General features: G+C 41.3%; 1 protein-coding gene across 1 annotated transcript in view; it reads right to left on the bottom strand.

Moving 5' to 3' along the window:
• Positions 1-23,640, bottom strand: part of plxnb2a.1 (plexin b2a, tandem duplicate 1) — a 180,537-nt gene that overhangs the window by 53,491 nt on the left and 103,406 nt on the right. Inside the window, exon 4 of the mRNA XM_030440172.1 lies at positions 11,439-11,572. The gene's annotated coding sequence lies outside the window, so the exon portion shown is untranslated. The remainder of the gene's footprint in view (positions 1-11,438; positions 11,573-23,640) is intronic.

The following is a 23,640-nucleotide window of genomic DNA, read 5'->3' as shown; positions in this document are numbered from 1 at the left end:
ACAGCTCCAGATCCTGATGATGCCGGTTTTTTTTTTCTTCTTTTTTTTTTAAAGGCAAACTGAACATGAAAAGATCAGCAGCGGATCAAAAACCTGGCAGGTGTTCTGTCAGCGCGTGTAAAGAGTTAAAAGGATAAAAAAAAAAAGAAAAAGAGCAGTTCTTGTTTTTTTTTTTAGTTGAAACGAAACGAGTCCCTATATGACGTGACGACCCACCGTTTAGATGTCGGTAACATAAAAGAGAAGCAGACATTCTTCTTCTTCTTTTGATTTTAATTGATATTTTCGACAGTTTTGGTAACAAAGCAGAACTAAAAAAAAGAAAAACACTCAACCGGTCCTCATCTGAAAAACGACTTTTCTTCTTTATTTCTACCCGTATCGATGTTTGTTGCTGGGCAGCGACCTCTTGTGGTCGTAGTCATTATTACTGGAGCACAGGAGGAAGTCAGGCAAAGTAGTTTAAAGAGGAGAAAGTCTGAAGAAACTGATATTTGAGCCTGAAGCACAATGTTTTCTCAGATCCTAGTTTTCTTGCCAAAACCTACGCAAACTGCGAGCGTATGACGACTACACGCCGCTCTTGTTTTGGGAACGTGATTCGTCCAACGCATTCATCTGTTTAACCATGATGATGTGTTTCTATCCTTAGTAGACATAAATCAAGAAATATAACCACAAATAAATATCAGTAGCGGCAAATATGCTGTCCGATACGCTGTTGATATGATCCAAAATCCACAACCAGACAGCCATTATTTTAAATCTCCTTTTGCACAATTCTCAGAGTCAGTGTCTCAATACTCTCTGACTTTCTTACTGAAGATCTAAATCTTGGTCACATATTCAGCAGTTTCCTCCAGAAACAAACAAACAAACCAAACTTCCTTAAAGAGAGCATTAAAACAGCCCGACACTGCACATTTTATCAAACAAACAGGAGGAAATTGCTCATTTTTTTGAGGGGAGGGGGTCTATTCTCATCTTGAAGGAAGTGATTATTATTTTGTCATCCTGGTCGAGATTGAAGTCGGTCAAAATGGTTATTTTATGTCCCGATCAAAGTCCTGAGACACTGACAGTTTGTACAGCGTTTCCTTAAAAATCACAGATGAAAAAGACAATTCAGAACTTGCTTTAGAAACTTCACATTTTGAAGTTTTCTTCAGTATTAAACTAATCCAGTGATAGTTGTCTGCACATCAATGGATACACAGCAAACAGGAAGTCCTAACGGCTCATTCGGCATATTTCAATGGAGCCACTTTGCCAAAATGTCAACAAATATTAGATTAGCGAGATTCTTTCGACTTCCTTTCTCATACAGCAGTCAACCTTCACACTGAGCTCACAAAAACAGCAGAATCGCAGCAGTGCATCGCTCAGACTTGCTTTAAATCACAGGCGATTTAGTCGAAAACCAGCTGAATTATTTATGCACGCTGGATTAAAATCACCGACTGGCGCAGGTATGTTTAAATCACCCCACATCCCCCTGGAGAGATAAATCCGGTGCATATTGGACGATAGTTAACTTGAAAAACATGGACAATATTTCATCTGATAGTTTTTTTCCCCGACACTCACATTAAGGGAGAATAATTCCCTAATGGTGCTATCACTACTTGTCACTTGTGCATTTCCACCAAATTGAGTGCATGCATTTAAAAAAAAGAGTTTAAAACATCTGACTTTCTGATGGCTGATACGGATATCTTTTTATTTTTTGTCTGGAGCCGCCACCGGCTGCTGGTGTGCTCATTACCTTACGTTACCACATTGTGAGCAACATGCCGATAATTGCCATGCGATGAAAAGATTGCGTTAATCGCCCCCCAAACTTCCTGAATGGAAATTAAAAATCACTTGATATAATCTTTAGGGAGAAAAAACCAGGAGGTATTTAGAGAATTGGATTATAAATCACCTTGTAATCAGACTAATCAGCTGCAGTCTGAAGGGCAGCAAAAAAAAAAAAAAAAAAAGAGAGAAATAAAGTTAAGTGAAAAAGTGTCACATGTGGGTTGGAATAACTTATGCAGGAGATAAGTGGAGGGGAAGAATGAAGAAGAAAAGCCGGATGAAAACACATTATCTGAGGCTGTTTGTGTAGCCGAGGTGGGCAGCCTCCATGACTGCAGCTCCTGCTGTCGAGTCATTACGTCTGGACCCGATCCAGCACATTTACAGCTTCTCCTCACACTGGAAATTAAACCTCTGTATCTTGTATAGAAAAGCCAGAGCGAGAGCTGAATGTGAAAGCGTTTTATTAAAAAAACAACAAAAAAACCTGCTTGTTTCTCTAAAGTCGTATCAAAAAATAATTAGCGCCGCCTTCGCACGTGGAGCGCTGCCAAGAAAAAGCCTCTGATAGTGTTTCTGCTCAGGCACGTGAGTCCCGTCCAATCGTTTCAACCTCTTTCTTCCATCCATTCAAAAAGTTTCCCCCAAACTTTTTGTTCTGCTCCTTTGAACTTCCACTCCACGACTCCTGCTAACCTTTACATATATACATAAACAGCGAGACAGAGGAGAGAAGGCTCCACCAGCTCTCAATTAACAAGGCAGCCTCTGTTTCAGCAGCGGTTTAGTTTTGTGTGTGTGTGTGTGAGAAATATGTGTGCCAGAGCGAAAAAAAAAAAGAAAAAAAGACATGAACAGAAAAGAAGGAGAGATTGTTCTTTGCAGCCAGAAGACAGAGATATAGCCTTCATTCCTGCTCAGATTAAAGGATTTAGAGCAAGAAGCCTTATTACAAACCCAAAGAAAGAGAATGAGAGGGAGCGCTCCCCTCCTTCTCCCTCTGTTCTCGGGCTGATTAAAGCACAGATAACTCTCTCCTTCCAGGCTGCGAGCTGCTGGAGGCCGACCCAACACACACACATGCACACACGCACACACACACGCACACACACACACACGTACGCAAACACCGACTCATTAAAATCTTGACATAACAAGAGTTTCTCTGAGTTTTGTAGGATTTTGACCCGCTGGACAACGAACCTTCTTACGTACGATGCTCAACCCTACGCATTCTTATCAGCAGCTATTTAAAGAACCAATGAGATGTGTGTGTGTGTGTGTGTGTGTGTGTGTGTGTGTTAATGGTTGTGTTAAAGTTTTACGGGCTTGTCTGGTAAACGAAAGGCTCTCTGTAGATCATGAGAGTTCTTCAGACTTTTGAATGCGACCTGGAGCTGAACTCCAGACCAGGATACCGATTTTAAGGAATACCGTTTTATGAACGTTATCATAACGTGTACATTTACTTAACTGTGATATTAAATTTGAATGTATTAGTGTTATTAAAAAAATATATGTCAGAGTTGAACTTTGGCGTTTACCTCAACTAACTACCAAGTCATGGCGGAATCTAGATAAGACAACAACTGCAACAATCAAACTGTATTAATCCTCGGGGGGAAATTGTTTTATGTTCCAGATGCTCTGTGCAAAGTAGAAATAGAAATATAGAATAAAACTCACCTCTTGCGAGACTTCAGAGTGAAACTAGCACACAAAAAAGATCTTGTTACTCCACTGTGGGAATCAGTTCAGTCACATTGGTGCCAAAAACAAGAACTTTCCACAGAGCTTTGCTGGTCGCAGTTGCCCTGATGGATTACATTGCAGACGTCGTGATCTACTGGACCGTTTCCAATGATTTTGGTGGGCATGATCCATTTACTTACCTAAACATGTAAATAAAGGTTTAAGTGTTTGAAAATGATTGAATTCTCCTTTAACTTTTGGTGCAAATCTGGATAAACAGGACAGATCCAGGTGGTTAATGGGTGGTTTAAAACTGACAGGGCTGTGGAGTTTGATATTGGATTAGGCTCGACTGAATTAATGGAGACGATTAGGCCTCGGTGGAGGAATGTGGTCTACTGAGTGCCATTCTAGTTTAAAAAGGATCGGTCACATCTGAGGTAGCAAAAACCTGACATTATTGACAGGAAGTCAGGATGTCTCCAGCCATGTTTATGGGGACCAAACGGGATCTTTTTCTAACCCTAACCAAGCGCTTCTTGTGGCTGAACCTAACCAGAACATTAACACAGTGTTGTCATCAGATAAAACAAACATTAACGGCTAGATATTTTTGAAGAGTGAGCATCGAGTTTTAACATCTATGAGCTTTGCGTTTGTTGTGACAAATCTGGACAGTTTGATGGGAAGCCGTAACAAATCCAGCTGCGTTTGTGGCTACAAAATCAGATGTTTTTTAAGAAATCGCAGGACAATTTCCAGCTGTCTTTGGGCGACAAAAACCTGGTGTTTTTAATAAGAAGTACAGTCAAGTCTGAGGTGACAAAACCTGATATTATTCACAGGAAGTTGGGACATCTCGAGCTGTGTTTATAATGATCAGACTTGCGAGACTTCAGAGTGAAACTAGCAAACAAAAAAGATCTTGTTACTCCACCGTGGGAATCATTTCAGTCACGTTGGTGCCAAAAACAAGAACTTTCCACAGAGCTTTGCTGGTCGCAGTTGCCCTGATGGATTACATTGCAGACGTCGTGATCTACTGGACCGTTTCCAATGATTTTGGTGGGTATGAACCATTTACTTACCTGAACGTGTAAATAAAGGTTTAAGTGTTTGAAAATGCTTGAATTCTCCTATCCAGATCTGGATAAAAAGGACAGATCCAGGTGGTTAATGGGTGGTTTAAAACTGACAGGGCTGTGGAGTTTGATATTGGATTAGGCTCGACTGAATTAATGGAGACGATTAGGCCTCGGTGGAGGAATGTGGTCTACTGAGTGCCATTCTAGTTTAAAAAGGATCGGTAACCTCCCTCAAAGTAAAAAGGACAAGATAGGACATTTACTGGGGACTATTTTCAGCAGAGGATGGATACAGTTTGTGCTCTGGTGAGTATTTGGGGCAGCAGGATGATGTGTGTGTGTTACTGAGTCAAGATAAAGATAAACACACATGTCGGTGGAGTTGTGTGGATCACCGATGTGTTTTTAACAACAATGAAGCCCTTTGTTAGCAGGATCAATTCGTGGTTGGTCTCTTTATGAGCAACAGACTCACATACTTTAATAAAAACACTTCACAGATATCGGCGCACTTGTAAAACACGTTGTTGTCATCTGTTCTGGTATTTTTTCAGGAAGGTTACAACGCTGCGTTTCCCTCGAGGGAAGCTTTGCTGTGGTTCAGCTTCTTCCGAAGTGCAGCTTGTAAAAACTGTGAGCCTTTTCAAAGCAGCTTTCCCCAACACACTGCAGCCTTTATGCTCGACTCCAAACAGCTGATCACATCTCATTTCTCTCTCTGGGTGACTGTTCGTATCTATTTCAGGCTGTAGTCCATAACCAAAACCCAAAGTGACAGAGACGTCGTGCAGAGTTACAAGACGAGACGTCGCATTTACATTTGTTTTCAGCTCGTTCAGGTTACAGATTGTTCTCGAGCGAGGTTTGGCTGAGCCGCGGCGTCTCTCCACATTCAAATCAGGTCGTTTTTGGGTTTGTTTTCAAAGTGAGCAAGCATGCAGATGACAGTGGGGGAGAGGATCCTGCTGCAAGGATTTTCACGGATGTTATAAAATATGTTTTTTGTCTGGCATAAAAAAAAAGAGCTTGTTCCACCTGGAGTCAACTCACTCCAGCATCCATGAATTCAACCTGACAACAGTTGTCATTTGTTGTCGATTAGGAAGCTACAAATGTCTTCCAGCTGCCTCGACGGGGTTTCTAAAACAGATTACAGCTCAGCAGCAAAGAGAAAATGTTGGCGAGTACGATTCTGCGAACAACTAATATGTTCACGTTTATACGAAGCACATGCCGAGTCAGATGTTTCTGATGGGATGTCGAGACAATCCGGTCATGTTTGTGGCGACAGACACTCAATGTTTTGAGACCTCAGGGTATTTTCAGCTGTGTCTGTGGCCAAATTAAGCCAAAACATGATCTTTTCCTAGTGTGAAACCACAGCGTTCCAACATTTATGCGTGATGCTACAGATATATTTGGCAGGAAGTTGGGACACCTAAAGAAGTGTTTTTGGCTACCAAACGAGGTGTTTTTAGAGAGACCTCAGGACATTTTCAGGAGTGTTTATTACAACTAAAACATCATCTTTTCCTAGTGTGAAACCACTAGATATTCTTGACAAGGGACCATCGAGTTTCGACATCTGTAAGCATTGTGTTTGTGGTGACAAATCTGGATAGGTTTGATGGGAAGTCATAACGTCTCCAGCTGTGTTTGGGCAACAAAAAACATGTTTTTAATGAGATCATTGTAGATTTTCCAGTCACATCTGAGGTAACAAAACCTGAGATTATTGACAGGAAGTCAGGACGTTTATAGGGACCAAACGGGATCTTTTGCTAACCCTAACCAAGTGCTTCTTGTGGCTGAACCTAACCAGAACATTAGCACAGAAGACAGTGTTGTCACCAGATAAAACGAACATTAACGGCTAGATATTTTTGAAGAGGGAGCATCGAGTTTTAACATCTATGAGCATTGCGTTTGTTGTGACAAATCTGGACAGTTTTGATGGGAAGTCATAACATCTCCAGCTGTGTTTGTGGCTACAAAATCAGGTGTTTTTTAAGAAATCGCAGGACAATTTCCAGCTGTCTTTGGGCGACAAAAACCTGGTGTTTTTAATAAGAAGTACAGTCAATTCTGAGGTGACAAAAACCTGATATTATTCACAGGAAGTTGGGATGTCTCCAGCCGTGTTTATGGTGACCAAACCAGGTAATTTAAGCCAAACATGATCTTTTCCTAACTCTAACCAAGGGTTATTTTTGCCTTAACCTAACAAGAACATCAGCACAGTGTTGTCATCAGAGAAAACGAACATCAAACCTAAAGTTGCAGCAAAAATACATTCAAAGTTTCAACACATCTGTGTTTTTGCACTTGGTTCTGCTGATTGTGGGTACAGTATCGCTTCAACTTCTCCCAATAAAAGCACGTTTTAATTATGAAGAGAAATTGTAGAGGACGCAGTGCAGACAGACTGAACAACAACAACAAACAACAGAGGTATGAATTATGGAGCAGGAAATGTAACTCAGTGTGAAGCAGAAGCTCCTGATGGTCTGTCCACTCGGTGCACAGCTGGTTGTGTTCCTGACTGCAGCAGCACTTGGCACAGAGGATGTGGAGCTCCGCGGCAGCTCCGTCCTGAATGAACGAGCCAGAATAGTTCTGTTTCTGCTCTCCTACCGCATGGCTATCCATCCATGCAAACTGCCTTATCAACACAAACGACACACAGCCCCGCCGGGGAGCACAGCATTACTACTGGGTGACCACTTTACCAGACTGAACTCGGTCAAAGTCAGCCTGGCCTCACAGGTGAGTTCATGCACGGTTTAAAGCTCCTGACTGAAACAAACGAGCATCAGACTGCCATAGGAATGTCTTTTAGAAAATACAATAGCGGTGTGTCTCTGCGTGAAAATATTCTTCTTCATGCTCCCCAGGATCTTTAGTTAATTTCAGTCACATTACAGGTAAGACTAATCGCCTCATCCTCAGTTTGTGAATCATTAAGCCCAGCACCGGATGTTTTGAACACTACAGCCTCTATGAGACGCCGGCTGGGCTCCAGACTTTTGCTTTTATTTTCTCTGCAAATAAAAAATTGGCTATCTATCAAAACGCCGTGTTACCCAAGTAAGTCAAAAAGTGATTAATTCAACTGGAGACAGTAGCGTCTACGTTGCTGAACTCACGCTGAGATGAAGAGGAACCGTGTAGAGATGCTTCACTGACAATATATGAGAGACTCACTAACCCCGCCAGTGTTTCATCTCAAAAAGGCGAACATAATAAACTGCAGTGTCTACCTCAAGGCTAACGCACACCTTGTTTAGTGTGTGCGGGAGAACAAAGTTTATTTACAGAGAGTGAGAAGAGACAGTACAAGGAGGTAAAGAACAGCATGCATACCAATGTGTATTTATGAGCTACTGGGAGATAAAAGGAGTAGAAATGAAGAGTCAGTGAAAGAGGCAGATCATACTGTCGCTAAGTCGCTGTATTAAAGTACTGAGGGGTGCATTCTGGGACACGCCAGAAAACTAAGCCCTAATCAGAACTGGCCTGGAAAGACGGCTTTTATACTTTCTAGGCAGAGCTGCAGATGAGACGGACCGGAGTGAGATCCAGCACTCATTACACTCGTCAGAGTCCGCCTTCACAGACGAGCTTGACCGTTTAAAGCGCCGCTGAGTGATGTTTTTTGATATTGACATGTAATCAGATGAAACTGGGATGTGAAGTGGTTGACAGTGCTGCCAATCTCTCTGTTAATCAACACCTCAGCGAGCAACTCTGAGCACATTCATCTCCCGGTTTTGATTTTAAATCCTACACGTCTATATTTTGGCTATTTTACAGTTACAGTCGACTGTTTGTAGTAGTTTGTCACTTGTTTTTCTTCAAGCTGCAGGTGAAATGAGTCGGATCTAGCAGCTGACAACCAATTCTGACCATATTCTATCCAGATATTTCTTAAAGAAGTTGGATGAAACCAAAATTAAAACACAAAAACATAACGAGAAAAGACTCCAATTCGATGGACATTTTGTTTGGTTTCTGTTGCATGTGTAGTGCCATTGGCCTAGTGTTAGCAAAGATGTTAGCTATAGGAGAAATCTGTTGTCTGACGGTTAAAAACATCTTGCAAGACCCGCCCTCCTCTGCCTCTGATTGGTTGCTTCGTTGGCTTTATTCTCTACATTTGGCTCAAACTGTTAAATCACGGTGCAGCTCTGGTTGTGTTCCGATACAAAGGTGATTTGTAGTTTCCCCAGTAAACACCCCGACCTATTCAGCCTCCTTTCTGCTCTTCTGCTGCTCCTCTCTGGGTCACTCATCTTCATCTTTTTTTTTTTTTCCAATGGCACCCATTATTTGAACTTAACCTCTTTTCTCTCTCGGAAATATTGGAAGTCTACAAGAAAATCCCACAGAGGCAGCGTTCAAATGCCACAAATACTCGATTAAAATCCAAATAAACCAAGATATGAGAACTAATCTCACTACCGACAACCTGCTTCATTGGTTTTTCTATGAGATTCCACTTTGGCAGGGTCAAACTACATGCTTAACTATTTAACTTAATCTAACCTGTTTATCTGAAATCCCTTTCAATTATCAAAAATCCAACCACATGCCGGCCAGAATAAAAACAAGACACCACACCGCCCTAAAGAGGACAGCAGAACCTCAGAAACTTCAGCATTTGAGGGCAATTTGCAGCTTTTTTTTTATATGAAAGAAAACATTTTTATTTAGTTTTGTTATTTCGCCTCACTCTGTGAACTTTGGTCGATGTTTAATAGAAAACAAAACTTCCAGCTGCTTTGCCTCTTATCAAAAGTAATTTCCATAGCTGAACTTTACCAGAGTTTCCGGCACAAATCACACCGGAAATGATAGCAGTTCCCAGGTAGTTCTGCCGCAATAAACGCAGGTGCAATAACACACACACCCACACATACATACACACACACATACTTAAACCCACACACACACACAAAAGCACAAGCATGCCTTTGTACTGAGGGGAAACCAGCGAGGCTTTGATATCTACATAATAGGACGAGTGTGTTGTTTGGTAAAACTATTGGGGTCATTGGGGAGTTGGCTGAGCAATAGGAGCTGAAGGTAGAAAGGCAAACACACACACACACACACACATGCACACACACACACACACACACACAGGCATAGAAAAGGTGTGACCCTGGGTTACAGCCAAGGAAATTGAGAGGATTACCGGGTATTAAAAGTTACACACTCACTCTCTCTCTCACACAACCACACACACACACACACACCTGTACAGTCAATTGAAGCATACAGGAACACATTGACAGGTACACACACACACACACACACACACACACACGCACACACACACAGAACGAGTGTGTCTGACCCAGTTCATTGTATGAGGGTGTTAGCAGGAAAATCCGCATTATTAATATGCAGTGTGAATTCAGAGGCTATTATGAGCTAAATAGTACTCTGCCAACCTGTGTGTGTGGTGTGCACATGTGTGTGTGTGTGTGTGTGTGTGTGCGCGTGTAAAGTAATTTTCCTCGGCCCTGTAACAAAGTGTGTTTTTTCCATATTTATAGCTAAAAGAGCAGAGAGAACGAGTGTGTGCGTTTTTAATTTGACAAAACATCCATCAGCCTCTTAGCCAAAAAACAAGCAAACAAAATGCTAAGGCAGCCCTGAGGTTCTGTAGGATCGTGTGTGTGTACATGTGTGTGTGTGTGTGTGTGTGTGTGCATAGAGATCAGTGTTTCAGTGTGTAAAGCAGCGGTAGTTGTTGTTGTGGTATCAGCCAGTGACAGCCAGCTGCCGAAGAGCGATAGAGAGACCTTTAGTTTAGTTTACACCTCTCTCTCTCTCTCTCTCTGCCCTGAGGAGGTGTGTGTGTGTGTGTGTGTGTGTGTGTGTGTGTGTGTGTGTGTGTGTGTGTATGTTAATAGAATGAATGTGTGTCCTATATAAACAGCTAGGAGGGAAACAATTACACCAATGCAGAACAGCAGCCAGAACATTCATTGTCTGCAGGCGAACACACACACACACACACACACACGCACACACACACACGCGCACACACACACACACACACACACACACACACACACACACACACACAAATAAACCAGTCACTCCAGTCTGTCACTCAGTCAGAGGAAACTGCGTCACGTCGCGTTTTCGAGGAAAAAAGTCGGCGACTTGTTTGTGCTGAAAACTGTCAAATCTACAAAGAACATCAATGTTTGTCTCAACTTTTTTTTAATGAAAAAACCAAATCAGTTACCTCGTTAAAATTATTGGGGAATGGCGTTTACTTCTTCCTCATTAAAAAATCCTGAATCTAATGTGTGGATGACTGCAAACTTTCTACTACAGACTTCTGTAACGCGTTCAGACGTTCAGAGACGTTTGAGCGTCTGTCGCGTGACAGGCGACACGTTAGTCTTTCACAACCTGCATGACATCGTCGGGATGCAGCTGCTGGGAACCCGATTCTGAGAGCATGAATGTAAACAGCATGAACGCTTCATACACCACTGAGGAACTTTATCTGATCATCAGATAAAGTTCCTCAGTGGTGTATGAAGCCAAAATATGTCTGACTTTGCGTCTACAAGGTTACCATTTATCCTCTGGTTCTGATTCCTCCGCTAACTTTATTGGGGCTGAAATAATTCAATCGAACGGCTCCTCTAGACGTTTTTAATGTTATTGGACCAAATTCTGTTAGTGAAACAAGTTCATTGATCATCAAAAATGTGTATAATTCGTAGGATTATGGGGAAAAGTCAGTGTGTTGTATGTGATGTTGTAAATGTGACCACCATATTTGTGTGTTGGTCAGAGTCACAAACACAGAGAAGAGTTTGTCATACTCACAGGAGAAGGCAATGAAATGTTGACACAGTCGGTTTTCGCTGGACGTCGTGAGGCGCCCAAGATGTGGCGAGATTCTGCTGAGTCACGACAGGATACGACCGTCAATCGTCGTGCCTGACGGCCATCTTTATTTACTGTTGGAAACGACAAAGAAAAGCAAAAGATCTGGTGTTTAAAAAGCTGTTTGACAGTGAATCTATTAATCAAAGCAAAACATATTTGAGCGAAGGGCAGAGGAAAGATGGCAGTCCAAATGTTCTTTACTCGAGTAAAAGTAATAGATTACAGGTTCATTTGTGTTGAAGCTAACGTCAGATTAATATACTTCAAAAGAATATTAAGAAGTTAAGAGTAGAATCTGTTGGATTTGTCCCAGCTGTTCCTGAACACACCACAAAGACAGCCGATACAAATAATCCATAACTCCCTTAAATGCATCCAGAATAAAGCAACGAGCCTGTTTTGAAAACGTTCTAAGATAGATGTTCAGATGTAGAGAGGAAAAGGCAAAAGATGTCAGAAAATGAAGGACAGATACCTGAAATATCTGTGTTTCTACTCTGTTACTTTCCCACCTGCGGAGAAGGTCGACTTTAAACTATAATAACATGGCAGCTGTTTGATGAAACTCATCACCTGCATCCTGTTCTTCATGTAAACCGCCTCAGCGCTAACATTTCCCGTCTTTCAGCCAAGACAAACAGCGTTCCAGGAGAAAGCTAGCCGAGGAAATCAGGCTCCTCTAATCCCAGGCTTCTTGTTTACCTGACATTTAAAAGCTTACAAGAGAAAGTCAAGTGTAACCGGGCAACTCGAGTGCATCTAAAAGCTCCGAGTAAATAAGGGTGACATCTGAATGAACGAGGAGGAGGAAGACTAAACCTGGGAGTCGGTTACAGAGGCTAAACTGGAGTCTGGACCTCGAACACACAGGTGAGAAGACCTCGACCGGGGCAGTGAGGTGAGGTGAGAGCAGCAGAGAGGATCATTACATCTCCTCAGAGTGAAGCTCTGCAGTTATTAGACTGTAGCTCTGTAGTTATTAGACTGTAGCTCTGCAGTTATTAGACTGTATCTCTGCAGTTATTAGACTGTAGCTCTGCAGTTATTAGACTGTATCTCTGCAGTTATTAGACTGTAGCTGTGCAGTTATTAGACTGTAGCTCTGCAGTTATTAGACTGTAGCTCTGCAGTTATTAGACTGTAGCTCTGCAGTTATTAGACTGTAGCTCTACAGTTATTAGACTGTAGCTCTACAGTTATTAGACTGTAGCTCTGTAGTTATTAGACTGTAGCTCTACAGTTATTAGACTGTAGCTCTGTAGTTATTAGACTGTAGCTCTGCAGTTATTAGACTGTAGCTCTACAGTTATTAGACTGTAGCTCTGCAGTTATTAGACTGTAGCTCTGTAGTTATTAGACTGTAGCTCTACAGTTATTAGACTGTATCTCTGCAGTTATTAGACTGTATCTCTGCAGTTATTAGACTGTATCTCTGCAGTTATTAGACTGTATCTCTGCAGTTATTAGACTGTAGCTCTGCAGTTATTAGACTGTAGCTCTGTAGTTATTAGACTGTAGCTCTGCAGTTATTAGACTGTCCCCGTGATTACGCAAGAGCTGCTGTAAAGTCTGATAATACCGAGACACAGAGACACCAATTATGGAGAGGTTTGTCTCAGGCGCTGCAGGTAGCACTTTTCTATATTATAGTGTGTGTGAGAGTGTGTGCGTGTGTGTGTGTGTGTGTGTGTGTGTGTGCTAGCTGAGCTATCTGACAGGGCAGATTGTGATTTTTAGCTGAGCAGCGCTAATCTCTTGTTACAATATGAAGCGCTGATTACACCACAGCCCACTGTGGGAAACGAGAGAGACTGTGTGTGTGTGTGTGTGTGTGTGTGTGTGCGCGTGTGTCAGAGTGTGTGTGTGCGTGTGTGTTATATGAGAGGGCAGATAAGGCGACAAGGTGAGGAGATGGGAGAATTAAATTTATAAGAAAAAAAAGAAGAAGAGGAGGAAAGTGTGTGTGTGCGTGTTAACAGAGGTGAGACGAGGTTATCCTGGGTTATCACACACACACACACACACACACACACACACACACACACACACACACACACACACACTGAGCTAACAGCACAGTATGTACAGTAGGGATGTTATGAGTAGGACATGCCTCTGTATTGTCCTGTTATGGTTGGACGGAGCTATTATACCCACTGTGTGCGAGTGTGTGTGTGTGTGATGTTGATATAACACTGGAATAGTTGGAGGAAGCGCGGAGGCCTGGACAGGAACTGTGGAAATGAATAGGTGACACACACACACACACACACACACACACACACACACACACACACAGATGAAGTTGTTGTCGTCTCCTGCTGCTGTTAAGGAATGAACATTTTTTGCCAAGTCTGATCGGTGGGCCGAGCAGCCGTTGCCGAGCCGTTACTATGAGGAGGTGATCGTGATGATAACCATTATGGGGATAATAATGAAATAATACATTTTGTGGACAGGAAGCAGCATGTTTATCTGCTATTCTGTCGATCTCACCGAACAGGTTCTCAGACTGATCAAGAAGAAAGATTTCCACGACGAGATGCAGAAAGAGAAAAGACCTGATAAGCATTATATAAAGTTTCTACAAGGTGTCATGTGTGCACAGATTTAGGATATTTTAGGTGTTTATTTTATACGAATATCCTTCATAGTCTGTTTGTTTACACACCCACAGGAGAAGATCTAATATAAATACATTCAGGGATGCAGGAGATCAGTCTGTATAATGACATCGTTGTTTTTTATATTCATTTAAATAAATAAATTCTACACTAGTGTGATACCTTTTATTTGTTCTCATTTATAACAATGGTTGTCTTCGTTTTAATATATTTCATGAAGCAGTCTCTTGTCAATGTTACCAATTTTGTTTTATTCATGTGTATTTAAGATTATTTTAACCTGTATTTTTTGTGAAGCACTTTGCAACCTCGTTTGGATAAGAGCTTAATAAATAAAGTTATTATTAATATTATTGTTATATTATTACAGCAGACGGCAAACTCAGACACCAACATATGACTGCAGGAAGATGAAGAGGGAGAGAAATTCCCCAGACTCCATTATAAAACGCTCAAATTTTGGGAGTTGGTGTACCACAGGGCTCTGTTCTCGGCCCACTAATATTTGTACATTTATAACTATGGCTGCAACTTTATGTCTATTTTCATTATTTATTAACAGCAGCAATTAGTTTTCTGATTAACAGAATCATAATCAGGATAATAATCGAACTAAGAAAGTTTCCAAACTAAAAACATATGAAAAAAAACAATGTAAGAGTAAGAAAACCATCAGATATCACCTCAGAGAAGAGCTGAAATCAGTGAATTTGTCTTTTTTGCCAATAAAAGATCTGACTAATTGCCTTGTTTTTCTTGATCACCTCTGAATAAGCCCTTCAGATGTCTATGCACACTTTGAAACTTGATTAAGATTAAATGTTTTTATTCACTCGTCCTGTCTTTCAAACACTTAATGATACTGAAATTGTTTTCTTCCTTTAAATCACCGGGGGATTTCTGCGTGTGCTGTGCTGAATAAAGACGCTCATCAACTTGCAACACATCTCGATTCTTAATTGATATAAAAAATTGATTCTGCCTTTTTTTCTGGCCAAATAAATTGTTTAGTGGTGTTTAAATTCCCTCCTGTTTATACTGAGGTTGTGATTGTGTTTTTTGGCGTTGGTCACACTCCCACAATCCTTCCACCACATGTTTCTCCCTGTCACATCTGTTTTCCTATTCAAAATTCATCGTCCATATTACTGTCCATTTTTATTGCTTATCTAAACAGAGATCCACAGAGGGATTCAACCCTGACCACCCACGGTTTCCTTTCATGGGTGGCCTTTTTCTTTCATTGTTCCTCAGCTATTTTTATCCTTTTCCGAGGCTTCTGTCATGCCTTATATTTGAATTTCATGTTTTATTTCACTGTGCTGCATCTTTATGAGCTGTTGTTGATTGTTAATTAGGCAGATCAAGGCTGAAACTTTCTCTGTAGACAGTTCTTATGGTTATGAGCTATTTAAATGACAAAATACAACATAAATTTGAATATCAAAGTAATTTATACAAGTACAACACCAGTTCAGCAGAGTCCCTAATGTATGTGTGAAGTGTTTTACACTCATAATGGAGTTTTTAATGTAAAATAGTTGAAAATAGTATGAAATCGTCCATATATTAATAATTGAGAGAGTGTAAGAGTTGCAGGAATATCAGAATTACATTAATGGGAGCATTCAAGCGCTAGGATTGGCCATTTAACCACGTGGCTTCATGGAACTGCAAGAAGACAAGAGTAGTTTAGTTTATATACTGGCACATTGGGCACCATTAAATATACGCCGAATTGCCTACAAGCACTTCCTCTTTGCACTGCATCCATTAGTGTACGAACTGCTTTCATTTTAGGACTTTGATAGTGAAGAAAACTTAAAAATGTGATGATTCTTAAGCAAGTTCTGTCGCATGCTTTTTCTACAATTTCTAAGAGGATTTCTGGACATATATTCAGGATGTCTTTGACCAAGTTATGACTCTGAGAGGGAGTGACATCTTTGACACAAATTGAGGCAATCGAGCACAACCCGTAATCATCTATACTTTTGTCAAGAGTCCTATTACTGCCTTCAAAATGTCTACTGTAAGCACAGTTTCCTCCAAAACAAACTTGTCAGCACTGAAGATGGAAATGTGGGTCTGCTGGTTTGCCACTTATCAACGACTCACATTAAATTTGAATCAGACATACATATTCCTCACTTCTTACGTGTATTTGCTGGTACACATATTGTACTCTTTTTCGCAGAAACTGGTTAATTATTCTCTTGATCAATCTGTAATAAAATATTTGTTAGCTGAAGCCTCGTGGAGCTGCCGTTGGCCCCGTGATGACCCACTTCAAGTTCATTTTAAGTGCTCCTCTCTGGATATTCTGTTGTTTGTGAGATTAAATCTGCTATTTTTCGCTCTAGCACTCTATAGCAAAAAAGAAAATTGCTCCTTCAATTGACTTGTTCGCATCTGTGTGTAAACAGACGCACACACCGAAACTCCCGGGGAGACGTCTGTTGGATAGTTCTGCAGAATTTCTGAAGCGGGAGGTCAGTGAAGACCTTTTATTTGTTGGTGAGTAAAGAGGGAAAGAGGAGGATGAGCTGGGAGCGACGGAGAACAGAGGAGGAGAGGGTCAGTTTGGACTTGTCTTTGAAGGGTTCTGCTCCAGGAGAAAACACGAGAGGGGGGTCCACACATGAAAAGAAGAACTGAAGAGAGAAAGGTGACAAGCGAAGGAGGAGAGAGACAAAAAAAAAGCAGCTCATTGACTGCTGTGTAGGAGCTGCAGACCCCTGAGAGAGGCGGACAGAAAAACATGCATCATAAAACATGAATTAAATATGAACTAACGTGGGATTTTTGGCACTGCGGAGTTTCAGAGGTTACACAGAGAAAGCTGCGATAAACAGAAAACAGCCAGCGTGGTCATTCTGTGGGTGGAAACACTACAGGAAAGATTCAGTACAACATCAATGCAGAGAAGAATGTCTGACTGAATTAATGAGAGGCCAAACAAATACTGCAGAAAGCGTTCGATACCTTAGTTTTCTACACAAAACTTTTATTGAGAGATTTATTTACTGCTTTTTTTGTGATTTAACAAGCAAGTATCCCTTGTTTTCTCTATCATAGTTAAGCTGGAATTGTTTTTAAATATGTTAACCATCAATAATTGACTTATAGCCACTTGGGGACGGAAGAAACAAGCTGTGAGCACAACCCCTTCGTCTTTGGTGTTTGGTGTCGCCTGATGAAGTCCAATTTTCGCTCTCTTTTAGCTCCATTTTTGGTCTCCACCACCTATTTGAGAGGAATATCTGACTCTTTAGCTGCTAAATGCTCAACTGTGTTCACCAGCGAGTCTCTAACTGTGTCTGTCTGGTGTTTGCTGCTGAACAGGTAGTGTACAGTGAGTTTCTAGAGCTTTTTAACAGACTAAAGCTGCCTGATCGCATCCTCAGACCCCAATGACTGAATAGGTTGCTTCACCTGACTTCCTCCTTTGCTACAATAAATACAACAACAACAGCCACTCGAGGTCGCTGCCAAAGTTGCACAACTGGACAACCAAAACAATGACCTCAAAGTAGATATAAAACAACCCTAGTTAAATCTTAAGCTCTTCACCTCAAGGCTACATTAGCCGCTACCAGCATAACAGATAAAAAAAAAACCCAAACCAAACTCAGCACTCGAGCTGCAGTGTGGTCAATCTTGGCGCAAAGGCTAGACAATGAATAAAACACATGAAGCGTCTGAATGTGTGAGATTATTTGGATGTGTTGTTGCCAAAAATAAAATCTGATTTAAAATTGCAGGCTATCAGCTCAAACTATTCTCAGCTGCAGCAACCCTTAAATTGATCTTGACTTTCTAAAAGTATGATACTCAGTAGACTGTGGTTGAAGTGTGGCAGAGAGAAGGATAAAGAGAGAGATCGGAAAGTGGCACACTCCAGAATCTGTAACTGTATGAGATATTATGTAATAGTCCATATTGAAGATAATGGTGGGATAACAAAGTGCAGTAATGATATGATATATGAAATCCTCAGCAGGAAAGTAATATCCAGCTGTTATCGCCGGCCAAGTTGTAGAGGAGAAATGAAGGAGAAACTTTATATTAAAAGAGCCCGCGGCGCTTTGTGACTATCTCACTTCATATTCCGCCTGAAATCTGCTCAATAATGCAACTTTGACTTCTGCTTATTAAAGACATGTTTCTCTCCGCTTCCTATTTTTCTTCACTGTGGCAACTCACTCAAGATTTAGTGAGATTTGAATGCGATTACCTAAAACTGAAACATGCTTTGTTTTGATAACGATCACATATTTTAAACAATAGCTTGTCTGAGTCGCATGAATAGATGTTTAATTTCACACCCATTACTGCAATTTACTGCACATTCTATAATGGATGGATTTTGCCACCGTCGGCTCATATTTCTTTACATTTTGGCTTTTAGTTGAACCATTGAAAGTATGCCGAATTAGCGATTAGTACTTCCTGTTTGCACTGCAACAGTGAATATACAGACTGCTGTCATCGGAGGACTTTGATACTGAAGACGACTTAAAAATGTGATGTTTCTGAAGCAAGTTCTGTAGCCAAACATTTCAGTGATTTCTAAGTGGTTTTATAGACTTATAATCAGAATGGAGGTATTCAGATTTCAGACGTTCTGACTCTGAGAACGAGTGACATTTCAGGCACAAACCTGCTCAAAAATGCAACTTTGACTTCGGCTTATTTAAAAAAAGGTGCCTCTCTCTGCTTCCTATTTTTGGTCACCGTGGCAACCCACCAAAGATGTAGCGATATCTCAATGTGAATAAACAAAGCTCAGAGTAAATGTTTTGAATGAATAAATGTTTACTCCGACACCCACAGCTGCAATCATTCTTTTAAAAAGACCTTCTAGATGGCATGGAGCATAAAAAACGCAGCTTTAAGATGTATTTATATGTATTATGCTATTTGTGAGTCATAGTGACACTACAGCGATTAACTCATTTCAGATAACAAATAATCTGATTAATCAAATCATCAGAGATTGTTCTGTCCCACACTAAACTTATCTGTTGCTCATGATGTTTTTAAACCAGAATGTCCCAAAAGAAACAATCTAACGATAAAAACATCCTCTGAGTGCATTTCCCTGCCAAGCCTTCGCATTGCACACGTTTTTTAATCTAGTGAGATCAGTAGTTCATGAGAAAGTAGTGAAACCACATTCAGACATGTCCACACTTTGCCAAACAATCCTGGATCTCCACCAGAAATTAATCACTTTTTTCTGGCCCACAGCCTCAAATCTTTCGACCGGACATCACTGCAATTAGTCCAGGTTTTTTTAGATAACCTCTCAATCAACAAACAACAAGGAGAAGTTTGTCTTCTGGAGTGTTTTTTAAAAAGTGAAATCTTGTTTGTCGGCTCGTCTCTCTTCTCCACCATCTGCCGTTTCCTCTCCTATCATCCCTCCTGCCATCGCTTCCATTCTACATTTCTCTGATAACAAAACAAACCAGCAGCTTCTTTTTTCTTCTACACTTCAGTGGTCCGTGGCTGCAGTCTTCCCAACTTCACTGTTATCTGTTGGTTTGCTCGTTTTTTTCTGCTTCTCTTCTCTGCTGGCTCCTTTCACTGCTCTTATCTCTCTGATGGAGTAAAAACAGGTTTCCATCCAACTGTCAAACAGATTCAAACGAACCGTAGAAATGTTGTAGGAAAGCTCAACGTCAGTTTGGTGTTTTGTTGAGAGTCGATTAAAGTGCACACTGGTAATATTTCATGCTTACATGTGAAGAAATACTTCACATTTTAGTGCCGATTGTTACGTGTCGTTTCTTCTCTGTTCTACGCAGATGATGTGGTTCCGTTAGCGTCATCTAACGGTGATCTTCTGAGAGCATTCGAGCAGTTTTCAGTGAAGTGTGAAGCCTTTCTTTGGAAGTTTTTTTTTCCAGGCACTCCTGAGAGATTATATGTCTCAACTGATTTGGTAAGGGCTCGGTTACGCTCAACAACACCGGACTGACGTGAGGACGATAACAGACGGACTGAAAAAGAGAGAGGGAACGAAGCAGACTCAAGTTCACATGAGAGAAAAGACTAATAAGAACCAGGCCGGTCGAATAAGGTGGAAGAAACACAAAGACAGGAAGTGGAGAAGTAAAAACTGACGCATGAGGACAAATCTTTCTCGACCTAACCTCATCAAACTGTGACTGTACGATGAAGGTCTGGTATGCCTTCTATGCTGCGATGGTCATGTTAACATGTACGTCATCACAACTTCCTCCAACGTCCCCTTGTTTGTTTGTTTGTTTGTTGTCGTCATTAAATCTTGACTCTGAGCTGCCCTCCAACCTAAAGTACGTATAAAATTATGTGAGCAATTATGGTTACATCGTTTGAAATGGATGTATCCAAACTTTTTACATAAAGCGATAGGGGTGGGTATTGGCAAGAACCTCACGATACGATACGTATCACGATACTTTGGTCACGATTCGATACGTAACACGATATCATGATATTGCGATATAAATAAAGATGAAAACACAAGTACCAATATATGTACATCAGATGATATTGATCAGAGGACAAATTGAGTCAAAACTATTTCATTCAAAACAGCCTCTCCATTTTATTAATTCCCATGAAATTTCCGGGCAGTAATATTCTCTTTGTCCAGCTCGTTGTTCTTGCTATCTCTCTTAACTTTGAAGCCAAAGTGCTTCCAAACGTCAACTTTAAATTGCGGAGGCGTTGTTAACTTGCCATCCATTTTGCAAAGACCTCAGCCACTCTCTCTACTACAGAAATACACTCGCCACACAGCAGAGTCGCTCTTCGGCGATATATCGATATTTGGAGTTGAAAAATCGATATTGTATTGGGCGGCAAAGTATCGCGATATATTGCCGTATCGATATTTTTGCCCACCCCTATAAAGCGAGCATGAATGAACCTTCTAGAGAAACCCACCAAGAGGAGCTGGGAAACGTTGCTGGATAGATTGAAGTCTGGGCTCGATGTTACTTCTTGTTAAGAAATGAGTCATCATTCAAATCAGCCACATCACTTATCTTACAGTGCGGCAGTGGCGAGATGCACATCGGCGTAATGTTCTCCACACCTTCCCTCCCACGATTTCACACAAAGATGTTGAATTCCGTGACTGAAAATCTGATGAATAAACACCCCAACAGATAAAACACTCAGTCGAGTTCAGCTGCACAAAGTTCACACAACGAACAAAAACACTAAACTCACTCTCTCAGGTTTTTATTCATTTTTGCCGTGCGGAGCGACCCGACGACTAAAATCTATATCATGTAGCCGCTTTGTAATTATAAAAACACTCAGGCTATAAATAACACAGTGTGTATTGACTTTGGGTGTGTGATGAACTTTTCAACTGTGTCCCTGTGTGTGTGTGTGTGTGTGTGTGTGTGTATGTGTATGTGTATGTGTGTGTGTGTGTGTGTGTGTGTGTGTGTGTTGACTAGCCTATTGGGAGAGGGAGAATTGGTCATTTTCTCGAGCCTCTATCTGATCTATCGTCTTGAGAGGTGGAACAGGAGTTGTTTCTCACACACACACACACACACACACACCAACACACTAACACACACAGCAGAAAGTCAAAATCCAATTATGGAAGTAGCTGGAGGAAAAGGTTACTCCTCTCGCTCTCATTGGCTCTCACTGGTCGAAACTCCTACTTTCCTCTCTCGTGTTTTTCCATCCATCTCCCGTTCTTTTCTGTCTTTTCTTCTGCCCTCCTCATTCTCTTTAAGTCCAACTTAGACACTGTTCTTCTATAAGTTGTTCTTCTTTCTGCACATCACCATCAAGATAATGAGAGAGACGTAACAGTCTCTAAAAGACGAGGTATTTTCGCTTGTATTTTGCATGCAGACTCCTTAATCTAATTTAAACATTGCCTGCACTTTAAACACGACTCAAACTTCAGGGTGACATCTCACTGAAAATAATAAATAGGGAACAAGTCACATTTATTGCAGCGTGCATCTTCTCCACATTTTTACTGTGAAGGTGACGGTGAGATACGCCTCGTCATACTCTCTTGTCTTTGTTTTAATAGGTGTCATGTTTGGTGTGGATTCATCATCGTCTTTACGTTTAGCTGGCAGTTCCGTCACAAACTTGTCAACACTTTGCTGGTGATGCAGAACCATGCCTCATTCATTTAGCCTCCCCAGGCCTCTTTCTTTTAACTCTCTCTCTCAACCCGACTGGTGGAGGCAGATGGTCGCCCACCATTGAGTCCGGTTCTGCTCGAGGTTTCTTCCTGTTAAAAGGCAGTGTTTACCCGCCACTGTCATCAAGTGCTTGAGGGAAATGTTGGGTCTGGGAGCATGTTCAAGACCTGTCATGAGATGACTCTTGTTGGTGTTATACAAATAAAGGTTGGTTGATTGATTGATTGACTGACACTGCCAGTTGCAGCACAGGGAAAGCTACCAGATATCAGCACTACCAGTGACGTTGAAGTGTGGTGATGTCAGGAAGTTAGCTCAAGCGACAGCAACACTTACAGAAGCTTTAAACAAAAGAACTTTGCAGAAATTAAAAGGTCTAAAATTGTCCAAATCAGGAATAACATCATCAAAATATACGTACGCAAGAGACAACACTGGCAACACCTTTCGTGAAACATTTTGTAGTTCAATATTAGTGCTAGAGGTCACAGTCACAGGCCGAACTCTTTCCACCTTAAGCTGAGAACTGATCCTAAAATGATTTAAACCTACAACAGACAAAACGCCACAATCAGACTTTTTGGCCCAGAAGTTCATCCAAACAGTTCCCGTCTCATTTTTGCTGCACAGGATACAACAAACCTTTGGACCAGAAGGTGAAAGAAGAGATAAACCGACTGTAAAGTCTGCAGAGGAGCCTGTTGATGAAAATGATCAGTCCGAAAACCATCTTATTTCGCCGCTCTGTACTTTATTGACAAAATCAAATAACCACACACTGCTATGGAGTTCTGTAGAAAAATTCTACAATACATTTCCAATCAATCAAACTGGATCATCCATCATTTCGGGGCCGAAGCACACATGTGATTTTTAATAAAAGTACAACACCGGCTCTGTGTATCTGCTCAACTCCCATCGGTGTTCTTATTTAATTTACTCTCTCGTCTTCACCCTCTGCTTACCCCTTCCCACCCTACAACCTTATCTTCCTCCCTCATATACTCTCCTCACAGCCTTCTCTCCTCCTCGCCCTGTCGAACTTTTATACTCGTCCACTCTGGGTTTAATTTCAGCTTGCCTCTTCCCTGTCCTTGCCCTTTCTTTTCCGTCTCGCCCTTTTCACTATCTCTCACCATCTTTCCTCGCTCTGAATCTCATTCTACCTCCTCCTCCTCCTCCTCCTCCTCCTCCTCCTCCTCCTCCTCCTCTCTCAGGTTACCTTCAGAGGAGACAAGGCCAGGCTTGGAGATGGGGATGGCCGATAAGGAGGTGATAGACAAGTCAGATGGAAAGATAAAGAGAAGGAGGAGGGGGAGAGGATGATGGAAGAGG

Source organism: Sparus aurata, chromosome 14 (genome assembly GCF_900880675.1).
Source record: "Sparus aurata chromosome 14, fSpaAur1.1, whole genome shotgun sequence".
NCBI classification, from domain to species: Eukaryota; Metazoa; Chordata; class Actinopteri; order Spariformes; family Sparidae; genus Sparus; species Sparus aurata.
Note: the sequence above shows the minus strand (reverse complement) of the source record. Positions and strands in the feature narration are given on the sequence as shown.